This window comes from Leucopleurus acutus (genome assembly GCF_964270905.1).
Source record: "Leucopleurus acutus genome assembly, chromosome: 5".
NCBI lineage: Eukaryota > Metazoa > Chordata > Mammalia > Artiodactyla > Delphinidae > Leucopleurus > Leucopleurus acutus.
In genome coordinates this window covers 20,309,306-20,333,550 of record NC_139147.1, presented here as the reverse complement: position 1 = coordinate 20,333,550, position 24,245 = coordinate 20,309,306, and positions in this window count along the sequence as shown.

Genomic DNA, 24,245 nt, shown 5'->3' with positions numbered 1-24,245 from the left:
AATACATGCCCTGTTTCCTCAATGGCCTGATTTTATACCATTTAACCTAGAACTTCACTTTCATAATCACAGTGATCAGACCAGAAGATATATATATATATTTCTAAGGATGTGTAATCCATGGAAATAGTGACTATGCTGTGCTCAGATAAAAGATATCACCTATGTAGATTTTCTTACTCAGGAATTTGCACTAAGAACCTATGAAACTCACAAAATGTTATAAATCAAGGTTACTTCAATAAAAAATAAATCTAAAAATAAAAAAGGATATATGAAAAATTTCCTTCCAGTGGTGAAGAATCATCTGAAAGGCTATAAGTCAGGATGGAAGAGACAACTGTAGGACACATGTCCCTGGAAGTTAGGAGACTACTTTACTCCCCATTAGGATCCTGAGTGATGCTAGCATTTTGAAGTCAGGGCTGGATAAGTGGGGGTGCATTGGGCAGGGCAGCTACAGAGCAAGAGAAAGTTTTCAGGTATGATTAGTGAAATGACTGGTGCCTAAGTGGACTATAATCCTGGTGAGAATGCTCTAACTCTATGAAGAATTTATACAGTCAAATCTAGTTAAATTTGGTGATCATTAGTCTGTTTCAAAGTCAAACTAAACTGACCAATTGTTCATCATGCCAACTTAAGGTCTCAGAATAAAGAATGTCAGCTCCAGCTATAAGGAGGATGCTATTGAGAAACATTGTTTCATGGAAGAATTCCCCCAGTGTGCAGAATGTGCCATCCAAGAAACTAATTCTACTGTAAAACCAAAAGGAAGAAAAAAGGGAAGGAAAGAAAAAGAGGGAAAGCCTATATAATTAACTGGCCTAGTAGATACTTCATCTTGACAAGTGGTTGCTTTAGTGCCAACCAGAGTGCTAATAAGGCTGTCCTGAATGTCTCTTTGTCTCCTTTCTTGAATGGGAACTGCTAATGCAGTTTTCTTTTCTTTTCCAATTGCTGTATATGTGTGTGGTTTTGGTGTTCACATTTGCTATTTGTTTTACAAACCCCCAACCTAACTAGAAAAGATGACTGAATATGAGTGAACTATTGTAAAAATGGTGAATATGTCTTGAGGATTTGGGAATCTAAGAGACACCTTTCAAACATCTATGTTTCTTTATATCTGGATATAGTCCTGATTTTTTCTTTTTGCAGTGGGGATATGAATGTCTTTGGTGGTATAAAAGATGGTTAGATCAGGTTTAGGAAGTGTATTAGTTACTGGAAAAGACAACATGTGTACAATAATAATTAAAATTTGAAATGTGTTGGACTGATCTCAATCTCATTCATACACCTTCCTAATGGAAACTTTTTGAGCCATTGTCCCTTTTGCCTAGTTTGTCACAATTTTTAATATATGGTCCTACACCAGGGTAGGCAATAAAGAACAATCAATGTGGAGACTACCCTGTGATCTGTGTGGATTCTGTGGCTTGACTTAGAAAAAGACTGGCTGAATCATTCATCATGTCTTTCAAATGTTAAACTAAGAGACAAACATATTATGGCAGTGAATCATGGGAACTATAACAAAGAAACCATGAGGAAGCCTTGGGACAAGGCCATGATGAGCCTGGTGCACATCAGTGTGATATGGAGAGGCGGTTTGGAGTGAGACACAGAAGCTAAAGAGTAAGCTGAGTTATAAAAAGAAAAAAACATTCAGATTATAGCTAGGTCATGCAGGCCATGGGAGAATGAAGAGTTGTAGATTCTGACTGTAGGAAGCACGTCTTTCTTATTTACCATTGCACAGTTCTAATAACACAGCCCATTCCTTGCACTGAAAAAAGCAAACTGAAATAAGTATGTTCAAAACTGATAATATGGTCAACAGGAAGTAGGAAAAAAAAAACAGTGAGGGAGTGATACATAGGATAAGTTGGAAAAGTAAAGACTGTAAAAGGGATATTCAAGGCAAAGATAACAGCCTAAGTAAATTTATATTATATATATTATATATTATAAATATATCATTTATATCTCATAAAAATTATTACATATGGTCTTTCTATAACTCTAATATATTACTTTTTTTTAAACTTAATTCTCTAGAACTGAAAGCATTTTGCAAACCTCATCAAGAAATTTAGGGAATTAAAATAACGTTAGTGTGCCTGAAGCATAAAGTTCTAAATAAAACCAAGTGAGAGATATAGTTGGAGGTAGAAACAGGCCCAGATGATGGAAAGAGTTTTATTTCATTCTATGGAGTTTGTATTTGGTACATAAAGTATGATTACTCATGTTTGATGCAAACAAGTGATCTGCCTAAATCTGCATTGGGGAAGACCCTTTGAAAAGCCTAATAAAGAAACCAGAGAGACCTGTTTGCAATCTGTTATGGTGCTCCAGGTTACACATAAATATGGCAAGAAGAACAGATGCAAAGACCTTAAGAAGTTAGGATTGGAGGACTGGGTAACTGGTTCAATGTAGGGAGTGCAGGAAATAGAGGGTCTAGAATGATACCCAATTTTCTTTGTTGACTGAATGAAGAAGGCTACTATTCTCAAAGGTTGTGAGTAAAAAGAATCCAATTGTGTCAGCAATAACAAGTTCAGGTTTGGCCATGTTCTACCTGGGGGGGGGGGCAATGGACCAGCCTGTGGAATTCAGCTCAGTTATATCAATTAATCTTCTTTTCATTTCCACTTGGATGTTCACAAACATCTTCACCACACCTTATTCAAAGTTAAAATCCTGGCTCTGCTTGTTTATTTTTCGGATACCCCCATATGAATATAATGTTCATGAAAATAGAAATGCATTTGTTGTATTGACCACTATATTATCTACCTAGCATTGCACAAAGCTTAAAATATACATACAGTGTATATTTAAATGATAAATTAATAAAATAGGCAAGTTAAAAGTTATCAGCCTTGAAATGGCAGCTAAAACTCTAGGTATAAATGTGATTACTAAGGACTAGGGAATAGTCTTAAATATGAGGCAAAAGGGACAATACTGTCACACTAACATTATTTTTTTCCCTAGAATACTACACAATGTGAATCATAAAGTTGAGAATTAAGGAATACAGGAGATTGAAAAGACACATCTAATGAGCATCAGACACAGTCTGGATACTTTATATCATATGACATCTCAGATAAGTCACCAAGAAACTTACCATGTTTTCTTTGAATAATTCAGAGAAATTTTATAAATATATATTTTAAGCATGAAGATTTGAATGTGCTATAAGTAAATATAGCACAGTAGAAACATTTCACAAAAAAATACAATGTGCACTGGACCAGATAAAATAGCTATCTCTATTTCAGCAAAATAAATAAAATAATTTATCCTTGAAAAAGGATTTTGAAATAGTCAATAAAACTTTTATCATAATTGATATGTTTATATGCATTGCATAAGCCTGGGTTTGACTAACAATAAAAAAAAAATCTCATAGTTAAAATGTCTCAACAAACATTGTTCCCATGAAATTATAATTGATACTCATGTTAGCATTGCTAGGACATCAATAACAATTCAAGCTGATAGCACTGTTGTCCTTTGTACTCAGTTTTGTACTTGTGATATATTATGCTACCTAGCTGTATATCATATTGTGGTTCAGATATTACCTGTCTGATTACTGTTCTTTACCTAGAATGGAAGGTATTCTCACTTTATCGAAAAGCTTCAGATGCATATTTCAGAGTTAAAAAAAATCCTGCAGGGCAAAATCAGTAATTTTTTGAAATTCTTCATGGTTTATCAGTAAATAAACTGTAAAGTAATTTTTAAAACTAAATATAGTAACATAAAAATAAAATACCATAAGTAAATGAGATTTTGGAGTTTATTTTAATAAAACATTTGTACAATAATGTTCAAGCTCATTTCAGTCTATGTTCCTCAGACCTAGAGGGGAAAAAGACAACAAGTCTTCCTTTACAAAGTTTCCCAATTGTTTAAGTTTAGATAATCATTTTCCTTGAGTTTAAAACTTATTTTCAAAAATAGATAAAATAATTAAATAAAGGAAATAGGATTTGGAGTTTAAGAAACGAGAGATTTCAATTCAGGGGAGGTGATTTTTTTTTGTTCGGTTTAGGTTATTTTTTTTGTGTGTGTATGTGTGTGTGTGTGTGTGTGTTTAAATTAGAAAAACTGAAAATATTATAAATATATCATTTATATCTCATAAAAATTATTATATATGGTCTTTCTATAACTCTAATATATTACTTTTTTTTAAACTTAATTCTCTAGAACTGAAAGCATTTTGCAAACCTCATCAAGGTTTATAGTAGAGGGGAAGAAATATAGAGAGAGAAAGGTGAAATACTAAACACTTCCTGTGCTTAAATGAAGGCAGGTTTGACTTTGTTTTATATATGGGTATCCAAGATCCTTGTCAAACAGAGATTCTTACTGCTAAATAATTTTTAAAAACAGAGATCTAAACTATTTAGAAGGATACTACATACACATTGTAAAAAAGTGGGACACAGACTATCAGACTTTTTATTCTCTACACTTTTTTTTTCTCTGAGAGAGATAGAGAGAGAGAGAGACTTCAGTTTCTTATTTCAAGGACTCAGCACCATGATCCCACCTTTCAGAAGATGCTTTAAATGCCTGTTACCCCAAAGAGGTAAAGCCTCTTATGCCTTCTTTCTGATTCAAACCCATTATAACTATATATTTTACCAACTGGCAGCTCTGTGCTTATCTTGAACTTTAATTTGTTCCTTTTACATTTTTTTCCTTTAGCATTTTTTTTTATGACTTTGTGTTTTGAGTGGGACGGGAGTTCAGGATAATCAAATCATGCCACTGTATTTAGCATGTTACCTGACCAGAATTTTATTCTTATCTTAAAAATATACTTGTTATTGGGACTTCCCTGTGGTCCAGTGGTTAAAACTCCACCTTACAATGCAGGGGGTGTGGGTTTGATTCCTTGTCGGGGAGCTAGGATCCCACATGCCTCACGGCCAAAAATCCAAAACATAAAACAGAAGCAATATTGTAACAAATTCTATAAAGACTTTAAAAATGGTCCACATCAAAAAAACCTTTTTTTAAAAATATACTTACTATTGAATATATTTGTCCACCTATTGAACAAACACCTTTTATGAGAAAATGTGTCTTGTGTTCTTTTATAGAAAAGAGATGTAATTATCTTGCTACTAAGTATCATGAATTAGAAAATATAAGAGCTAAAGCAGCTATAAAGTATAAGATTAATTATGTCAATTTACAGATAAAATGGGACAAAATGTATTGCATTTGGCAACATAATGCCTACAATAGGTATGTAGAATAATTTACTATATAGTATAATTGCCCTAAGTATTACTTTACAATTTTGAAGAAATTACTGGCAGCTAAGACTTATTGGGTCAACTGGGGCATCACTTTGTCATGCAAAACTATTCCTTACAGCATATTTTCCAGGAATCTGTCCAGTTTTAAATGATACAAACTGTATCATTGGTAAATGACTTGAGTCTTGGTAAATGACTTCATAGCTGAGTAAAGCATTTTATAGTGATAATGATGATGTAAATAATAGCTAAAAATGAGCTGATTTTACTTTCCTCTCCCAATGTTGCATAGGTTAGCCCAATAATTGTAACCATTAGCACACAATCAAACATTCTGTTAACATTATATTTGGCCAAGATCTTTAAGGTCATAAGTTCTAACATTTCAATATTTCTTGCATTCTCTAAACATCCCCAGTACAGCCTCAGTTTTAACTCCTTCCAAAAATAATTTTTCCACCCTTACAGGCAGCTCACTGGATTGCATCTACCTGATATTATTGTATTTGTCTTCTTTCTTGCCAGAATCATGCCAAATATTTCTAATTCCTTTTTCCAATTATAATAGTCTTTTACATATTTCCTTCTCCTAGCTAACCTTCTTCCACACCCTCCACCATTTCCTAAAATTTATGGCTCCAATTGCTTGCATCACCATTAAATCAATTCAACTTTCCAGATGACAATAATCTCCACAGAGAATAATGCAACTATTATCTCTCATGTTAAACTCAATCCATGATTGTCCCAACAATTTTTCACTATTAGACACTTAGAATGTTAATTATTTCCTTTTCTAGGTGCCCACAAATCAACCAGCTAATATTATATTAAGCAATCTTAAATATGACCAATATTAGCCTGTCACTGGAGTTTCTAGATTTACTCTTCTTAGGGGAGAAATTCAGTTTATATTTTTGCATCTCCACCATATTCTTAGTTTCACATAATTCCTACCATACAATTGACATTGTCTTAATATTATCTACAAGTTCTTTCAGTGCACTAAGGGGTAAACGGTCTGAGCCATTGGTCTTAGACTAATTTAGAAAGCTTCTTGTTCTTTACACGGTTTTCTCAATTCTTTTTGAATATAATTTTGTTCTTAATAATTATTCTCTATCATTTTTCATATTAATATAATTGACAGAAACAAGAGGGAGGGAAATTAAATGGATTTGAAGACTTTGCTTCTGTATTTTCTATTAACACCTTAGCATCCATTCCAAGCAGCAGGTCTCAGATTGCATTGTTCTTTTTCTCCCCCTCTAAATATTGCCAAAATCTGTTCCTATCCTTTGTGTTTTTGCAAATAGTAGTTTAATCTGGGTTTCCACCCTTTTAATGCCATTCTTAAGGGCTTAAGTTATTCTTATTCATTCTTAATTACACCCTCTGTCCATATTCATTAATTGTTTATATGTATTTTTTCTAGGGCTTTGTGTTAGATGTGATATCTTTTAATCATTCTTCTTTCTTATTTTTCCATTCAAAATTGTATTTTCACAATATTATTTTGAGGAGCTTTACAATTTTTTAAATTATTTTTCTTGTTTTACAAAGTATAGTTGATTTACAATGTTGTGTTACTTTCAGGTGTACAGCAAAGTGAGTCAGTTATATATGAGTATATATATGTGTATATATACACACATATATATATATGTATATATATTCTTTTCAGATTTTTTTCATTATAAGTTATTATAAGATATTGAATATAGTTGCCTTGCTATATCTACTACTTTTTATATCATCTTTTAAATTCAGATTTTAGTTTTATAACTATATTTTCTCTGAAACTTTTGAAATCTTTCTTAAATCTAGGATATATGCTGGACTTCTAATAGTTATTTTTTCCCCCTTGGTTATCATTAATGTTAATTCATTGTAGATTTATTCTCCCATTTCTTATTAAGAACTGGTTTTTAATTGACAGTGAATATGTATAGTAATTACCCTCTTTGGTTTTTCAACTTTCCAGAAAACAAAATTTTCCACAAGTCAAGAATGTAAAACCCCTGCTACAGAGCATCCATTCATAGAGCTACATCTGAGTCTCTTAAATTTGGTATGTTTTTGGAATTGATGCATAAACAGATGCCAAAGCATTGTAAACTTATCTTTTGTGCTTGGAGCCCTGTTTTCTCACTATGAGGTGTAAAGTTGTGGATTTCATTTCATTTATCTTGCTTGGGGATTCATCTTTCCTGAGTAGTCATATCTTTTATAAATTTGGAACTTTTTTTTTTGTTATTTTCTCTTAGAACATTGTTCTTCTCTCTCTTATTCACTGTTAAGGACTCCAGTAGGTTAGAAGTTTTTATCACCTTTTCTTTTAACATCTTGTTTATTTATTTTTCTTTTTTCTTTATTTTCTTTCTGCCAAGTTCTGGATAATAATTTTAGCTTTATCTCTCTGTTGACAAATATGTTCTTTAGTTCTATGTAATTTATCTTTTAACCCATCCATTGTTGCTGGGAAAATGAGAATAACAAAGAGATCCAAGAACACAATGAAGCAAACTGAAAGAAAATACTACAAATTTACTTTGACTATGAGTTTGAACACACATTGTTTGGACATCCAATGAAGATTTTCATCAAGCATTTGGAAATATGGGACTATAAAACAGAAGTCAAACAAAAAGCATAGAAGGGGAATTTGTGGATTTCAAGTGTCATACAATGTCAGTATAATTTATAACATTATTGACTCCTGGTTTGTGCTTGCTTTCAGCGTAATAAAAACTAGTTTAATAGTTTACAGTAATGGTAATTTAATAGCAGCAATGATAATTTAAGGTAATATTGGAAAAACTTTATCATAGTGAAGGATTACAGGCTGACCTATTTGAGAATAATTTTAGAAGCATCGCTTAAAAAATTGGGGGGTTGTAAATAGTGAGGTCTCTATGATTAACTCCACAGGGGGCGCTATTTATTAGAACACAATGTTATTCATCAACTCTGTGGCCATGGACATCAAGATCTGCTAGGTAGCTTATAAAAAAAATTATAATCTCTGACTTGTGTTTTGTTTTTATTTCCAAAACTTTACTCTCTTATAACTGTGCATTAGAGTTAAAATATATTTTATGCTGACTTTAACATTGGTCTTCATTTAGTAAATACATATCTATTTATTTTTCAAAATATAATGACTGAATCATGTTTTATTAATTATTACTTGGGATCTACTGTGAGACATCAACAAACCAAGAACTGACTTAAGGAAAATAAGTTTGTGTCACACAGATTTCATCAGAGGAGTGAGTGAAATTCCATTTAGGAAATTAACCAGTTCTCTGGTCTGCAGGGTTGAATAGACCAGTACAGAAACATATAAAGAAAGGGCAATCAATGAGAAATTTGGTAATTTTGTTACCAAACACAGAAAAAAATAAGATTCACATGGGCTAATGCTTTCAGAAGTCATCTGTGGTAGATTATATTATTGTTGAGCAAATATCTACTGTCCTTTTCCTTCCTGCATGGAAGAAGTATTCTTCCCTACCCCACTGATAGTGGACTTAGTTTCTTTTGTTCCTACCATCTGTCTTGAAAAGAGCATGCCTTTGGCAGCCACTGTCCTGTCAGATTGAATCCTGACTTAGAAAACTGGTAGGACAAAGCTAAATCCACCCAACAGCTTGAACCAGAATTACTAGAGCTATCTGCATATTCAACACTGGGAAAAAATGGTAATTATTATAAATCACTGAGATTATAGCTTATTTTTATGTAGCATTATTGCAGGTAAGGGTAATGAAAACAATAACCAAAATTGTGACTAATACACCAGGAGAGATAACTTCTTAACTGAAAGAATTGAAATATTCTGGTCATATTGGCAATGGTGCACTTTTTGCAGAGATATTGATAAGTACATTAATAACATTAAATAGTGAATACTTTTCTTTGTTCTGACTACACAGTCTTTAAAGAACCTACTAAAGTGACTGGATTATTCATGTGATTTGAGAAAAATTATGCATTTTTATGCTAACATAAAACTTACTTTGTTAAATGTAACTTTACTTTTTCGTTTGAAATGAATAAAATTTTGTCAGTCTCATATTCTTGATAAATTGTTTTGCTCAGATTTTGATGTGGATTTATTCTATTTGAAAATCTTATCTGGTGTTTGAGTTGGCAAGGCAAGATTTGAGAAAGTGGTAAATTCTCTAAGGTAACTAATGATCAACTGTAGATGTTTTTAGTGTTGTCTATGAGCCAAGGGGAAATAGCTCATTTTTCTATGCCATAGAAATGTGAGTTATAAATAACAGCTCTGTAAATAAAGGAAAGCCTGATATCTCAGTCAAGTGTTAAGTGCAATGTTTATGTTATTACTACTGTTTTCCATTTTCATATCTATAAAACTTTTTTATTGAGGTTTTCATGGAAGATGGAGAGATTCTTGTGATTCATTAAGAAAGTTCATGTTTCTTAATCTGTGCCAGGAATTCTATTAAAAAAAGAGTGTATTGACAGTTTTGCCAAATATTTGGTTAAAAGGAAATATCTCTACAGATAACAATTTGCGATCCTGCTGAGTTTAAGCTCTCTTTTCAAGATAATATACATTATTTTGCAATCAGATAAAGCTTTCCATTTTTGTTTTTCTTTTTATGAGACATAGGGAAGGCAAGGGTTTGCAGAAACTAACAGAGATCTTAGATAAAAAAAGTGTCTTTAACTGAGAGAGGAATTTAATATCTTTTTGCTCTATATCAGTTATTCAATTGCCCAAAGAAAAGACAGATCTAAGAAAGAAATCAGTTATAAGGAATCATAAAAGACAGAGAAAAAAAGACTTGAATGCAAGTGAAGGAAGAATGACAGTGAAAACAAGAATAGGGATTCAGAGATGTGCTTGAAATGAATCATGTGCAGACTATTCAAAAACTGCCTGGAAGGAGTCATATGGTCACCACCCAATAAAATAAATGAACACAAACTTAATTACAGCAGATGAATAATAAATCAGAGCACTACTCTAAACACTTCTCATAGACTGTCTCACTGAATCTCACAAAAACCTTATGAGGATGATATTTTTATATCTATTTTACAATAAGGAAGTTGAAACCCAGAGTGATCAACAATCTTGTTCAAGACTGTATTGTCATCAGGTGTCAGAACCCAGATTTAAATGTGATGTGTCTGATTGTGGAATCTGCAGTCCTAGATTATAACTTGGAGGTAGAAAACATACCTAGACATGCTAGTGCTGGAAGGCTGGACCCAGCTGTAAATGTTGGAATTGAGTGTATTTTGTCATGATTATAACATAAATTTAAATAGCATTCTAAGGTTCTAAATGCACCAAGTTCATCATTTAGAATTGAGATAATACTTATTGGAATAATTGTGATATTTTCTTTTCTCCTCATGGATTTTCTCTTATCCTTGCAAGCTAATGTTAAGTAAAAATAAATCATGCCAAGACAGTTAAGCATGACCAAATTACAGCTTAACTCATTTATTATGTTTCATATTTTTCCAGAAGCTCTCAGAGTTTCCTAGGAATAGTTTGTAATTATTTAGGTCACCAATTTCTTTTTCTGTTTACAAATAAAGAATTGAAGTCAATACTTAATTCTTCATAACTGTAATACTGAGCCAGGTGATCAATCATACAAAAGAAGAGCAGCATTTATTATCGGTTCTGTTTCTGCTAGAGAAGAATTTTGTCACTTAATCCCCAGCTGAGCTTATCATAGAAAAAACACAACAATGATTTGGCTATTATTCCAATAGGAGAGTCTTCATGATTCAAATAATTTGCAAAATGTAATAAAGCACTTGAAACATGCTAAGAAATTGGTTAGCACTTTCTGTTTTGGTTTTCCAAATTCATCTTCAGAAGGTTTTTTGGCCTGAGGTGTGTCAGACATGTACAGTACTTATACAACCAATGCTGCATCTAGCCTGAGACATGTGAGTAATTAGAGGAACATAACGTGTAACTTTTGATTTTTTTGTTCTTCAAAGTAAAACTTAACTATTGCTCTTGATTTGTCACACATTGGAAATCACAGTGACTTCCATCCACATATAAGTGAAATCATATAGTCTGACTTATTTCACTTAGCATTATGCCCTCAGGGTCTATCCATATTGTTGCAAATGGCAAGATTTCATTATTTTTAATGACTGGATAATATTCCATTGTATATATGTACCACATTTTCTTTATCCCTTCACCCCCTGATGGACAGTTATGTTGTTTCCATGTCATGACTGCTATAGATAATGTTGTAATGAACATGGGAATGTGATTACCTTTTCCAGTTAGTGTTTTTTGTTTCCTTGGATAAATACCCAGAAGTGGAATTGCTGGATCATATGGTAGTTCTATTTTTAATTTTTTGAGGCACCTCCATACTGTTTTCTATAGTAGCTGCACCAATTTACATTCCCAAAAACTGTGTACAAGGATTCCCTTTTCTCTACATTCTTCCCAACACTAGCTATTTCTTATCATTTGGTAATAACCATTCAAACGGGTGTGAGGTAATGTCTCATTGTGGTTTTGATTTGTATTTTCCTGATGATTAATGATGTTGAGCACCTTTTCATGTACCTGTTGGCCACCTGAATGCCTTCTTTGGAAAAATGTCTATTTAGATGCTATTCCCATTTAAAAAATCAAATTGTTTATTTTTGTTATTGAGTTGTATGATTTTTTTGTGTATTTTGGATACTTGCCCCTTTTCAGATATGTGATTTGCAAATATTTTCTCCCATTCCATAGGTTACTTTTCATTATGTTGATGATTTCCTTGGTTATACAGAAGCTTTTTATTGTGATGTATTCACTAGTGTGTTTCTTTTTAAAAATTAAAAAAACACATTTTCTAGTATTGTTATTGAATACATAATATGTCATTCATGTTATGAGTTTAAAAGAGGTTGTTAATGACCATTCTTTAATTTTTTTTTTATGTTATAGGAATACTTAACATGAGATCTACCCTCAACAAAATGTTAAGTGTACAATATATTATTATTGATGTTGGTATATTTTTTAAACATCTTATCTCAAACAAATAATAAAAAAAAATATCAATGCATCATTAATAATGTACAAAATCCCAATATATGTAATCAATGCATGTTGAGACTTTGTGTATCAAATATACTCACTGATTTAGTTTATCTGAATAAAACAATATAACATAAACTGTTATAGTTTCCTTTTCTTCTAATCTATGAAATTGGAGAAATTGATGGCCTCAAGGTTTTTTGTAAGGATCAAACCAGCAAATATTCTTATAACAGGATGTTAGAACATTTGTAATTGCTGTTTTGGTGGAGCCAGAAGCTAGAACCAAAACTTTGCTATTAGATTATCTGCTGCTTCTCTCCAGACTCCCGTAACTCACACGTGTGCAGGACTAAGCCATGCATGTGTAGCCATGATCTGGCCTGTGTTACTTTTCCGAACTCTTATCGTATTTCTATCTCTTTTACTTCACTCATTGACAGGCTTTTCCACTGTTCCTTGAACAAGCTAGTTATGAGTTTAGCTTAGGGCCCTTTGCAAATACTGTTCACTTTATCTGGAATGCTCTTCTCCCAACATAGTCTCAAGACTGGCTCCCTTTCTCTACTCAAAAGGCTCCTTTTCATTGAGGTCTTTCCTAGATACCTCACCTAAAAATTATCCATATGCTTTCACACACATACACATGCACTTTACATTCTCTTCAGTTTTAATTTTTCTACTGAGCGCTTATCACCTACTAACAATATATACCTCAGAGTACTCTAGAGCAAAAGAACCAATAGGAACTATATATATATATATATATATATATATATAACATTATTCTCTATATCCTCTTAATATATATTATGAGATTTATTTTAAGGAATTGTCTCACGTGGTTGTGGGGAAATGGTAAGTCTGAAATTGACAGGGCAGGCTGCCAGTCTGAAAAGTGCCACAGGACTTGATGTCATAGTCCTGAGTCTGAAACTTAGTAAGGGTCAGGTCACAAGGCTGGAAATTCAGGCAGGATTTCTAGGTTACAATCTTGAGGTAATCAACTGACTGGACAAGGCCCATGTAATTTCCTTAAAGTCAACTGATGTCATATCTACTAAACACCTCCCCAAAAAATTTAGATGAACGTTTGACCAAACAATGGGCACCATAGCTTAGCCAAGTTGTCACATAAAATTTTACTATCATACATAGTGTATATCATTTTTTTAAAAGTCTGACCTATTTTCTGCCTCTCCCAATAAAACTTAATCTCCATGAGAACAGAGGTTGATGTCTGTTCCTTTACTTAAGTTTCCCCACTGCCCAGAGCAGTTCTTGGGAACTCAGTATTTGTTGATTTAATGAATGAACTTATATTGGATTGTTGAGGAATGTTTAGATTGGGGAATACTTACCTACCCCATCACCCATCAAATTTGTATGAGGTTCAGGAGAACAGATATACAGGGAAGTGTTCTTTGGGGGAGAGAGTTTTTAATGTGCTATGCAAGTTGACTCCATTGGAAGAGTCAAGCAGCCCATTTGGGAGAGATGATTGTGAGAAACAGCCATGAAAAAACTCAAAGAAATGTCAATAAGAGGATCTGAGGGGAGGGAAAATCTTTAAAAAAGCAAAAAAACGATCCTTGAAAGTGCCCATAGGAAAAAAAAAAAGAAGCTCTAACCACCCACGATGCCTTGATACCAGACCCCAAAAAAACTTGCAAGCAAGAAAATCTCCTTCCCATGAGTCACATTTTCCCTGGCTCAAATGTTGGAGGGGTAGAGAAACTCAGAAATATATGAAGAGTGAAAGTAAAGCTAGGATGGAGATCAGAAACTGACCATAGCCACTTTGTCACTCTTCATGCCTAGGCCTGAAACAGTACTTAGCTGGAAAAGTAAAGAAGTTTTAATTTTAGTCAATTTTATTTTACACTGGAATTTTAATTATTGACATGGACTATTTATGCTTAAAATACCTAGAGGATTTTTTTTTTCCAAGAGTGATTGAGACTGCTATTAGGCCAGCTCAATTGTTCATCTAATGGCTTGGTAGAAATAATGATCTTCAGATTAGCTTTAAAGGGCTAGTGAGAAAAATAATGCTTACATTCTCTTGAATTTAGTCCATTTAGAAGAATACAATATGTAAAACAGTCTTAGTATTGTGTAGTATTAGACAGATAGGAAGAATTTAGTAAATAATAACTATCTTTATCTATACTGTTAGGAATGGATGTTGACTTTTATTTGCTGTTTAACATTCTAGAAAATGATAGTTACTGAAAACAAAGAAGTTAGACAGAAAGCACATACCCATTAAACCTGTCTTTATAGATTTATATCCATCATCTCTAACCCATAACAGATGCTCCGTTGTTATTGCTTGAAAGGGTTCTAATAAGAGTAGGAATGATTAGCTTTCAAAATGAATGAAAAAACATAGCATTGTAGGAACTTAAAATCAAACACATCAGCATTGACTAGAATGTGAGAGAGGATTCATGGGGTAGGTGAAGCAGCTGGCCATTGGAAGATCTAGAAGCTATGGATAGAAGGAGACAGCTTTGGTGGAGCTGAGTGAAGTTGGGGGCAGCAGGGCAGTTAACTGGAAAAAACACTGACACCAAAGTGGTACTATTTTTTGTGGGAGACTGAGAACTTTGATATATATTTACTCTGAATTTCTGGTGGTTCTATTAGCCTGCTTGGTGAGCAGGACCCGTGTGTGTTTATGATGGCCACTTTTTTTTTTTAATACAGTGTAATATTCTATGTCCAATAATGTCCCTGGTCTGGTGGTCATAGTCCATTTTTATTATTAATTGGTCTGAATTTTAGCTGTGTAGCAAATAGATATGTCCGAGAGTAAGACTGCTGATGTGTAAAGAAAGTAATTTAATTTTAATTTTAACATCAGATATCTTTAAGTTGTTTAGAAAGTAAAGATGGCTCAACTTAAAACACTTCAAATGTAAAAGGAGTTTCTGTATTAAAACTACAGAAAGAACATTTACATGTCATTAACCTGGAAACTGGGGGGAAAAAAGCTAAGGACCAGCTTTTGACCACTACAAAATTAATTTAACTACCAAGACTATTTCTTTGCCTTTTTTGTGTGCTTTTTAAATACAACTATAAGCAATATGTGATGGTGTATATACCCTTAACAGATGCATATAATAGATCTCAGTCATTTTACTCAAGAAAACTGTAACATGCAATAGAGATCCCTGTTATAAGACATGAGTCAAATAAGCACATTCATTAAAAATCAAAAGTTCTTGTTTTACATTATATATTTATATTTTATGTTTCCAGTTTTAAAAGTTCCATTTATAAATACTAATTATTAGAGAATGTCTGTAGCAGATCCAGAGAAACTAGAACTATTTTTCTGACTCCCTGAGAATTTCCTTCCCCAAAACTTACATAAAATTGGTAATGTAAATTGGAATAAGTTGAACAAATATATGTGTTTATGGAAAAATATTTTTAGACTCTTACTTTTCACGATAAGTTGCTAAATATGTATTATATATTAAAAAATCCCTCCCCTTCCCTTCCTCTCCTTCATCTTCTTTTCTTCTTTTTTTTTCTCCTCCCTGTCTCTCTCTTGCTCTCTCTCTCTTTCCTCTAGGGTGAAATTAACTTTCATACAGCTTTCTAGCAGATATCCCTAATGATATTGTTGATTAAAACATATTTGCAAGTCCATGACTAACTCAATCACTGGAAAAGGCTAATGAACCCTAATAATTGCTTTAAATTTATAAGATTTGATAACTGGAGTTGAGGATAAGATGACCTTACTTAAGTCCAATGGTGAAGGGGTAAACACCTGCACAAAATTTGGGTTCTGCCAGAAGTGAAGAAAAGGGAATAAATAACTCATGGATATGTTATCAAAATTTCTGCTAGTATTTATTAAGCATTTTGCCAAACATTCTTTAGGGTTGTATACTATTTTCTTGTGGAGATGTGTGATGCATTTAGAATAGAATGGTTGTCTAAATTTACCCATAGTCATAATGTCATATAATTCCTTCTATTTATATCAATAAATGTTTCTGTTTAAAGCTTCCTCCTACCCACAAAAAAGAATAGAATAGCTTCCTGCTTTTTTTTTTTTGACTGGTTAAGACAAATATGCTTAGACTATGAGTTGGACTTTAAACATTTTTCTCTATTCCTTCTGTTCATTTGATGATATAAAAAATAAGTATACAAAGTTTTACCCAATATGAGCAATATTCTTCTCACTGATCAAATAAGAGAATAGTCACTAGTTTGGGAGTTTTAGAGTGCCCTTAATATTTAAATTTGTATTTTATTTTGTTTTTTCCTTTTTTACTTTAATAGACTAAGTTTAGGGTTTTTATTTTAACATCACCTAATTACTGTGCAAATAAGATAAACCCTGGGAAAAATGATAAATTACTCAAGATAAAGTAATCAGGTTCTATGTTTTTAATATATTTTTACTCTCCCCTATGTATCTGCATGCATTTCACACTGCTCCAAGAAAACATGCTAGAAATATGAAAGCAAAAAACGTCAGGGTGTGATATCTTCTCAGTTGGTATCTGTGACTGATGTAATATTTACTTAGATGAAAACAAGTTTGTTCCTACTCATGAACCAAGGTGATTGAAACAGGAAACAGAAGTCTTTTAAAGGTGATAAACAGTCCTGTCATCCAAAAAGCACACTTAAAAATCTATGTTTAGTTTAATGCATACTGTTAAGCCACTTCAATTATGGGTCTTATGTTAAGACCCATGAGATTATGGGTCTTAACATACATTTTTCCCTTAAAATTGATACATTTTTCATGGTAATGATAAGTAAATCCACATACTCATATTATGACAGGTTGGCACAGGAAATCACTGAATTCGTTCAATCCCCTTGGAATTGTATCCATCTAGGAACAAGAAAAAGCTACAAAACAGTGCCTTAAACATGTTGTAACTGTACTGTTTCCTCAAGTACAGGAAAGTTAGAGTAGAGAGTTCAGGATTAGACCACAGGGTCACAGTGCCATCAAGTGACACTAGCTCCTTAACACATTTCCTGTCCTTGATTCTGGTGTACGTCTCATTTCTATGTTCTCCAGATGGCTGCCAGAACTCCAGGCATCACATCAGTGTTTCAGCTATAAAGAAAGAAAAGAGCAAAAAGGAAGCATGCCCATGAGCCCCCGGAAGTTCCCTTGGGACTTCCACCTTTATCTCATTGGCCAAAATGTGTTACATGACAAGAAGTGGGAAAACAATTTTTTATCATTTTTTTTTAAAAACTTGCCTCATTAACACTACAAATAACATCAGACTTCAGTGGTAAGAAAGAAGAGAGGATATTAGCTGGGCACTTAGCAGTCTTGCCACATTTATTAGTGTGAGAGAATCTTGTTTTGAAACCAGTTTAGTTCTCATAAAGAAAGAATAGCATAACTGAATTAGATGAAGTTCGAAACTGAGTGTATATTTTTAAGTGGAAGATGGCCTGGATAGGGCTGAAAAGATTAAGTAGTATGTTGAATCTTCCTTTTATGTCTCCCAAAATCATATCCATCTTCACAGGTTTCAATACTTTTATTCTGAAAATACTCAAGGTACATAACTGTAACCCTCTCTTTTTCATTCACTATTCAGAGAAAGTGGATATCTGATGCCCAGATGCTATCTGTGCAATATACCACATGTCCAAAACTGGACTTCTGCATCTGTTTCCAACTTCTCTATTCCTCCCAATTGCAGGACCATTCTCTGTCACTTAGAACCACACATTTAGTGTTGGCTCAACTTTCTTTTTTGCCTCTCATATCCAATTATTTTCTAACTCCTGTGGTTTCTACCTCTAAAATTCGTACTGTAGTTCACATTTCCATCCTTTTTTTTTTTTTTGAATTTTATCTTAGTTTTAAACAGCAGGTTCTTATTAGCTATCTATTTTATACATATTAGTGTATATAAGTCAATCCCAATCTCCCAATTCATCCCACCACCCACGCCACCTCCCCTCCCCCATTTTCCCCCCTTGGTGTCCATACCTTTGTTCTCTACATCTGTGTCTCTATTTTTGCCTTGCAAACGGGTTCATCTATATCATTTTTCTAGATTCCACATATATGCGGTAAAATAAGAGATTTGTTTTTCTCTTTCTGACTTACTTCACTCTGTATAACAGTCTCTAGGTCCATCCATGTCTCTACACATACACAATTTCTTCCTTTTTATGGCTGAGTAATATTCCATTGTATATATGTACCACATCTTTATCCATCCACCTGTCGAAGGGCATTTAGGTTGCTTCCATGACCTGGTTATTGTAAATAGCGCTGCAATGAACATTGGGGTGCATGACTCTTTTTGAATTATGGTTTTCTCAGGCTATATGCCCAGTAGTGGGATTGCTGGGTCATATGGCAATTCTATTTTTAGTTTTTTGAGGAACCTCCATACTGTTCTCCATAGTGGCTGTATCAATTTACATTCCCACCAACAGTGCAAGAGGGGTCCCTTTTCTCCACACCCTCTCCAGAATTTGTTGTTTGTAGATTTTCTGATGGTGCCCATTCTAACCGGTGTGAGGTGATACCTCATTGTAGTTTTTATTTGCATTTCTCTAATAATTAGTGATGTTGAGCAGCTTTTCATGTGCCTCTTGGCCATCTGTACGTCTTCTTTGGAGAAATGTCTATTTAGGTCTTCTAACCATTTTTTGAATGGATTGTTTGTTTTTTTTTAATATTGAGCTGCATGAGATGTTTATATATTTTGGAGATTAATCCTTTGTCCATTGATTCGTTTGCAAATATTTTCTCCCATTCTGAGGGTTGTCTTTTCATCTTGTTTATGGTTTCCTTTGCTGTGCAAAAGCTTTTAAGTTTCATTAGGTCCCATTTGTTTATTTTTGTTTTTATTTCCCATATTTCTATTCTTATGCCACTATCCTCCTGATTGAGATTCTGCAACGTTCAGTACTCAACCAGTTATTTTCCAAATTTGGTGACAATCATTTCACTTTCTTAATAAAAACCTGGAAATAATTACAATTCCTACTACAATGCAAAGTCCTCACGCTAGCTTTCAAGCCTCCCAATAGCATCACTATTTTCCAGCCTTAATGTGTATGGTTCCTCTATGCTGACCTTTATTACAGCAAAACTTGATTTTTTTCATACATTGTTTGTTTTGCCAATATCTGAACTTTTGCTCACACTATACTTGTCTGCCTAGTGAACTCTAGCTATTTTCTTTCTACCTGTTGACATTTTAGTCATTCCTCAAGTTCAAACTCAATACTGCTCTCTCTATTAAAGGTCTTGATTTATCCAAGCAACTCTGGTTTCTCCCTTCTTTTGACCTCAATACATTTTATTTTTTTTAAAAGATTCAACTTACTTGACTTTTAATAGAAGTGATTAGATATTCTTATATTCCCTGAACTAGGTTGCTTTTCTCAAGGTGTAAGGATAATTATATAGTCCTCTTCTGCTCAGCACAATATGGAAATGACGTCTACCTATATGCCCAGAATTGTGGACATTTTGGTAATTTTTGGTATTGTGTATCAGAACCAAATAGCTCCCAGGTTCCTTATCAGAGTCTAACTTCTGGTTACCACTCAGTAGTAGCCAGAGTGAAGAATGACTTCTGCAAATAAGATCAGACAGAAAAGATAGCATTAAGACCTGGTCCTCTAAAGCTGTAAGTGGTACCAAAATCAAAATTATTTTTAACTTATTCTAAGTATTAAATTAGATAACAGCTATGAAATTACTACAGGAATATTAATGTGCTTTTAAAAAAACTTACTTCTAGTTGTAAAAATAGGCAAAATTTTGTTGCTAGGACCCTGAAATAACATTTGCTGATAAAGGGAAACACAGAATTAAAAAAAAATCTCATATATATATATGTAAGAGCAGTCATTATTTATTTATTTTTTTTGCTTGTAACTGGGTGGAGAAACCAAGATATCCATGTTTTGTTGTTGTTGTTTTAATTACCCTTTGAAGACAATGGGGAAATAGATTAAGTGCCCATTAGAAAGCACAGAACTGGCTTGAGTGATTGTAATCTTCACCAGCCATTGAGGAATAAATGTTGATAGACAACATTTGAAACAAAAAAGAAGGTATTTTCTATACATTTCACCAATATCACTAACTTATAACCCTCCACACCCCCCAAAAGGACAGAATAATTTCACTTATTATATATGTGCATAGGCCATAATTTAAATAATTCCTGCTTAATGCAAGACATTGCTTGTCTTATCTACCTAGTAATTAAATTGCTATTAAGCCTTTATTATCAAAGCCATTTGGGAGTACAGTCTTCTGTTACAGTTAGTGATTTAGACACTTAAACTCCAGACTCATATATCCAACTCCTACTCAACCTTTCTATTTGCACTATAGCCACTCTTAACTTAGCATGTTCCAAAGTTAACGTGACATCATAATCTTCTACCTTGTCTTCCCATCTCGGTTAATGACAAGTTCACCCTTCCAGAAGCTCAAGGTCAACATCATTTGACTCTTTTCTTACTCTCACACTTCACATTAATTTTTTAGCAAATTGTATTTTCTTTATCTTTAACAGTTGTCCTGAATCTGGTCATTTGTTTCCATTTTTTCTACTATCTCTAGTCCAAAACACGTTTCCCTCTTCCCTGGATTATTTAAACATCCTTCTAGTTGGTTTTACTCATTTTTCATTTACTGTAATCCAAGTTATTCTCAAAATAGAAGTCAGAATGATACTTTTAAAATAATAGATCATGTTCCTTTCCTGTTAAAAGCCCTCTAGTGGATCCCTAGCCATGCAGAATAACAGCAAAATTCTACATATAGACCTAATCCAGCCCTACCTGTTCTAATGCCCATGTACCTCTTTAACTTTTCCTACTCTTCCTGTACACTCACTCCATCCCAAGGACTGGCTTTGATTTCCTGGATCCAGTGGTAACCCAAAACTGCATGTTAGTGTTGATTATTAAATTTTGAGAGAAAGTTCCCTGGTGGCCTAGTGGTTAGGATTCTGGGCTTTCACTGCTGTGGCTTGGGTTCAGTCCTTGGTCAGGGAAATGAGATCCACAAGCAGTGTAGTCAAAAAAAAAAAAAGAAAAAAAGAAAACATTTAGAAAGCCAGTTGTCAAACCCAGTCATTGTTAAAAAATAAATTATATACTAAATGTAAAATAAATTATATTAAAAAATGAGTAAAATATACTTAAAACTCATCAATTACTAATCATTTTACTACATTTTACTATGATCTCTATTCTGCAGGTTATTTACATATATCATACCTCTGTCCAGATCTATTATATATGTATGATAGAGAGATTATATAATGATGTCTGAATCCAGTGACTCATGTTGATAAGTTGAAATTGACCATGGTCATAATATTTGTACCATAAGAAATCATGAAATCTATAAGTCAGGAATCTCCTTTTAATATGGTTATTAAACCTTCACCACTGCCTAGAATACACTATTAATTTGCATTTATCTCCCTCTGAAAAGCATTCCTCTAGGATATTTTTATGGATGGCTTCCTAATACACCTCAGAGTTCTTCTCAGATATACTTTTTCAGTGAGACATTCTCCAAGAATCTTATTCTAATCATATCTCATCTCTGATTTTTTTCTCCCTTATTGACTTTATGATGTTCTTATATTTGATATAATTTACTATAAAATATTCCTATGAAGATTTCATGTGAGTCATGAATTCTGGATCTTTTGGCCAATGCTATAGCTCCAACATTTAGAAGAAAGCTTAGCATATATGCTTAAAAGATGTTTAATTGGGATAGAGAGGGTGGGAGGGAGGGAGATGCAAGAGGGAACAGATATGGAGATATGTATATGTATAGCTGATTCACTCTGTTATAAAGCAGAAACTAACAATTGTAAAGCAATTATACTCCAATAAAGATGTTGAAAAACAAATATGTTTAATTTAAAAAATATATTATTTTCTAAAAGTCTACCTTCTGATCTGTTGATTTTTCCTGGAGATGATAATATAATCTGAAAATAATGCCTGCATTAGGGAATAAAATTTTTCAGTGAATTATGATGAAAGGATATGCTATGTCCTTTTGACTCTAAAGAAAAAAAAAGAAATTAATGACAAAAATCTTATATATTTGGAAACCAAATTTCCAATTATTAAATATCCCTACATAAAAATAAATTCCATTATAAATTTTAAAATATTTTGAAAATATACTGATGAGATATGACATGTCAAATGCCTAAGAAATATGTAAAGTAATACACAGGAGGAAGATCTATGGCTTTAAATATTGATTTAGAAATAGCAGAAACTACAAGTAAATAAGATAAGCTTTTATTACAAAAAGTTGAGAATAAAATAAAGAAAATAGTAAAGTTAAGGATAAAAGTAATAAAGGGAGAAAGACAAAATTAGAAATTTGGTTTTAGAATAAAACCAAAATTTGCTCATTTCAAAAATATATGAATAGAAATTTGGCATAAATTAATGAGAAAATAACAGATAATGTGCAATAAACAAAATATAGAATGACAAAGATAACAATAAACACACCAAAATAATATTTTAAATGAAATTAAGTATATATTAATAAAATTGAAAATATAAATATTAGCTTTTTAAATCCAGTATTTAATTTAGGCATGATGCATCATAATCAGATTTTTTCAGAAATCCAGTGTTTGCACAGAATCAATATTTAGGTCAAACTTGTGTTGGTTGAAAATGTCTAAATTATCAGGAGTTTTAGTACATGTAGATTGTCAATCAAGAAAAAATGTGCCTCAAAGGTGAGTTTCTGGAATATTGCATTTATTTTAACTATTTCAGTTTTCTCCCTTCTATGAGTTAGCTAAACATTGACTGATCTTCGTAGTTGTGAGTTGTGGAGGTTAGCAAAGTACACCCACATAAGAACGAACAGAAGGTATTTATTCAAAGCTTACATTAGCAAGGGAGTTATCCATTGACACTTGCACCTGACTGAGATTCAGAGGCAAGCCGGGAAGTGGGAAAGCTTTGTAGAGAGAAAAGGCAAGGCTTCAGCTCTCCTCTAATTGGAGGTTGTTGGGACGAGGAAGTTGCAAGCTGGCTTATAAGAAGCAGGCCATCCTACATGATTGGTCTGGGGAACATATTTGGCCTTCTCCATTTGATCCTGAGTTGGAAGCTGGGCCAAAAAACAGGGAAAGTGGCGGTCATCAATCAATTCTGAGCTTCCTGGGTCGATTGCTTCAAAAGTTGTGCTTTGGCTTCTTGGACTGTTACTATAGAGGTTGTGGGTCGAAGTTCTATTGTGATATGTAGTCTGGCCATTTTTCTGTATCTTTTGTCTCTCAAAGGATACCAGTTTTGAACTGATTTACATCTATTTTAACCAACATCCTCATCAATCAGAACATTATATATCAAGGATACTTAAATGTGAACATTCAAAGTGCCTTAATTAGTTGGATAAAAGTTACAAAATTATATCAGTGTTAATGACAGAAAAACTTTTTATAGAAAAAAAAATGTCATTCAATGAAAACTATGCAGTGACTAGAGGACAGCCCACTCCATGTCACATGATTCTAGTCTTTCATAGTCTTTGAGCCATTTTACAACTGCGCATTGTCTATATTCAGCACTCCCTGCTGGTTTATCTGATTAAAACTTTTTTTTATTGTCTTTGAGCTATTTTACAATTCTGTACAAATATAGCTGTTCTTTCTCATTCTGTCTTGGCCAAGTTACAACGACTTTCTGTTTCCCTCATAAAATGAAGTAAAAAAAGCTTTTATGATTTGTTCATTGTTATATCTGTATGAGAGTCATAATTTTATCTTTTTTCCTGAAAAGCATCTTTTAACACAACCCTTGATCTTATCTGAAGAGTTACTTAGATGGAGTAAGACATA